This window comes from Cariama cristata, unplaced genomic scaffold (genome assembly GCF_000690535.1).
Source record: "Cariama cristata isolate BGI_N322 unplaced genomic scaffold, ASM69053v1 scaffold11468, whole genome shotgun sequence".
Taxonomy (NCBI): Eukaryota; Metazoa; Chordata; class Aves; order Cariamiformes; family Cariamidae; genus Cariama; species Cariama cristata.
Window position 1 is genome coordinate 59,348 of NW_009630759.1, and position 3,491 is coordinate 62,838.

Here is a 3,491-nt window from a genome sequence, read left to right on the forward strand (position 1 = left end):
AATTAATGTAAGAAACAGGACTCAATGCAACTACCTCCTTGGTAGCTGCATCCTTCCACAAGGAAATAATCTCTGGTTTGGGATGTACCTGAGCCATCACAGGCAAGAGGGGAGTAGGACAGTCTCCAGGGAAGAGTCACTGTGTGCTTGCTCTGTTTTTTGCCCTTCGCTAACCATTGTCTATTGACTACCATAAGAGGAGGACACCAGGCAAGACAGAGCGTTGGCTGGGCATGATAAGACTGTACTTATGGTTTTTTCTGGTTATTTTAACCTAGAGGCAGATGTCCTGTAAAAGCCAGGAAGCAAGGAAAAAGACCTGTAAAGCCCAGGGAGATTTAGTTCGATGAAGTCATCAGGAGTGAACTACAGAAATGTAACTTGGAAAATAAGTGTGTGTATGTGTCCGCTTTAGTAGTCATGGCAAAGTTAGTAAAATACATCTGTTTATATCCACACTGCTGTTGGGTAAACTCTACATACTCTGCAATATTATGGGCTGTTGGTGGTGACCGTCAAGAGACATATATTTAGTCTTGCTCAGTAGTTTTCCTCCAGCTTAGGCCATTTTCTTAAGGGTTGGGGAAGCTTCAGGTGGACTGAGGTCACAGGAAAGCAGCATGTGTATCTGTGTAGCCTCTCCTCAGTGGAGATACCATTCAGGTCAGCCATGTATATGTTAACGGCTGGTCATTCTAGGTTAAGCAGAGAAACTAAGCTTGAGAAAAGTACCTGAGGAACATCTCTGGCTTCCTGTTTGCTGGTCCATTCTGATGGCCCAAGCATAATTTAAGGTTCATGCATTTTGTTCATGTCTGTCATAACCTGAAATATCATAGATGAGAAGGTGAGGGAACAGAAAGCAGATTAACAGGCAAAAAACTGGGGATAAGAGTTGGAAAAGAGCATGGGGCTGTTGTGGAGGGAAGGGATCACCAGGAATGCTTAGTAGGGTGGAGAGGATGGTTAGGTGTAAAAGGTGAGAAACAGATGGAGAAAAGGATTTAAGAACTGTGGGTAATGTGAATTCCTCTCTTTTCTGTATATGCTGACATGCACAAAACCCTATACCTCTTATATGGGACCCAGAAGGAACGAGGTGTGTGGAGCGGTGCTGATGTCTTAGATTCATGTCTGTGAGGTGTTTGCATTCAGCTGGGATATGGGGGCTGCTGTGTACTCTCTTACATCTTCAGCACTGTGAATGAATGTGTGGAGCCCTTCTCCCATGCACTTGGCGCACATTCTTGGAATGGATGTCCTACAGCACTCTTTCCTACACCATCAAAGGTGGCTCAGTTTTGATACTTTGGAGAAAGTCCTCTGCTTGCTGACTGAAAACATGACCCGCTCCTGCGATGGTGGCTGCGGGCAGAGGCCTAGTGGCAAAGCCTTGTCTTCTTTCCAGGGCTGCTGGCCCAGGGGGACCTCAGGGCCCCCCTGTGGGGGTGATTTGACACCACTGGTCCCCACAGGCCCCCAACAGTTGTGGGGAAAGTGGAGGGCTTGCAGAGTGGGGGCTGTATTGCCTACTCCGGCAGCCCTTCAGGGCGTACTGCCATGGCGCACCACAGGCCTTGCTGCCCATCCTCACTCCCCGATCAGCATGCCGGGCTGCATCCCGTGACAGTAATGAGGTTCTTGGCAGGTAACAAAGGCACTGGTGTTATTACTTTCCCTTTGCATAACCAGGCGAAATTAAAGGCAATTATCTGTGGAGTGCACCGAAGGAGGCAATGTTTAATTAGCGTCTAAGGGAGGCGCGTGCTTCTCCCAGAGACATCCAGCCCTCCCTCCCATCAAGTCAGCCAGGGCTGTTCTCCCTCACCTCACCGTGGTGAGATGGGCATGGCGCCACGGCCGCTCACTGCCGAGCTGGGGGAGTTGGTGTTACGGATGCTGCATTACTGACGTACTGCAAGACCTGGGCATCCCCTTCAGCCTGGCTGCAGCCTGGCTTCTCTCACACTCAGGGAGTTTAGGTGCCATCGACATGAGGTTGTCACTTCATGGGCTCTATGGTTTTGTCTTTTTTTTTTTCAAATTGCACTTTTTGACATGAGCACCAGAAATCTGCCCAGGTGCAGGTGCTTGTCCCAGTGGGCAGGGCAGGAGGGGCTGTGGAGGTGAGGAGAAGCAGCATCAGCATGCAGGGATGGTGGGCAGGCAGGAGTAGAGGCACTACCTGTGCTCAGAGGGAGCCAGAAACATTCAAAGCTAGCCCTTGTCATCAATGCAGAGCAAAAGCTAAGAAATGTTCTAGCTTCTCTCCTGCAGACCTGCTGGATAGCACTGCTGCTCTGAAAAACAGCGCTTATTTGCCAGCTGCGGTGAGACCCAGGCACTCTGAGGTACCGTTGATGCAAGATACCAAAAGAATACTGCTGCACCAGCCTTTTTCTGGCCTGATCCTGCATGCTGTTGTGAGCTCTTTAACATCCCAGGCTTCTAATGATTTTTGCAAAGAGGGACATATTCCCCACTCCTCCACTTCATCCTTGCCAGGGCTGTCAGTGCTATATGCAGTGGGACAGGACCTGGGGTCTCAGGGAGTTTGATCTCCTCACCTAGAACATCCCACAAAGCTCTGCCTGGGATGGGCATCCCTTTCACGCAAATTTGGTGGCAGCGTTAAGTAAGAATCAATCATGTATGGTTTTGCTTTCAGAAATGTGGTACTGAGTGACGGTTCTCTTTATTCTCAATACTTTCTCCACCAAATGGTTGATGCAGCATTTAACGGAGGAGTAGCAGGGCACTTTATAAGATTAAAATATTATAAATATATGCAAAGGATGTAGAAAATGAATGCTCTGATTGCAGAGCCATCTAGTCTCTGGTGTAATATGACAATATTGAGCAACCACTGCATGGACAACTGGCCTGTTAATAAGCTGGCTGGCAGCATTGCTGCAGACGCTGGCAGGCACTTACACCAACTTGCATTGCAAAATGTTTGCAAATGCAAGAGAGATGTCTGGTTTTGATTTGTGTCACAGTTATGCTTAGTGGCTTAAAAATGGGCCTTCCATCCTCTTCTGAGGCGAGCAATTAGGAGGATACATATCAGCTCTACAGCCTTGGAAGCCCCTCTCAGTTTGGAACAATTAACTGAGAAAACAAGACAGAAAATCATACTGTTGAGGACTAATGAGCCAAAGCATGTACTTCAAGTGAAAATGTTTGCAGTTTTTCTTTAAAATGTCACGGAGCCTCATGTAAGATTACTACAAAAGGAATGAGTGGCTATCCCCACTATCACAACAAAAGGTAAGAAAATCAGGTAGTGGGATGACCTGCTGCAAACCAAACAACTCAGACACTGCATGTTTTTTAACTTGATGTTAGGGTTAGGAAGTGAGTTTGAGTTATTCACCCCTTTTTTCCCTAGATTTCTTCTCGGGTAGGTTGTAAATATTTTGCTATTATTGCTCTCTGCTGTGTTTGGCCTGTGATACGGATTCCTCCAAGCAGCGGAGGAGGCTGCGTGC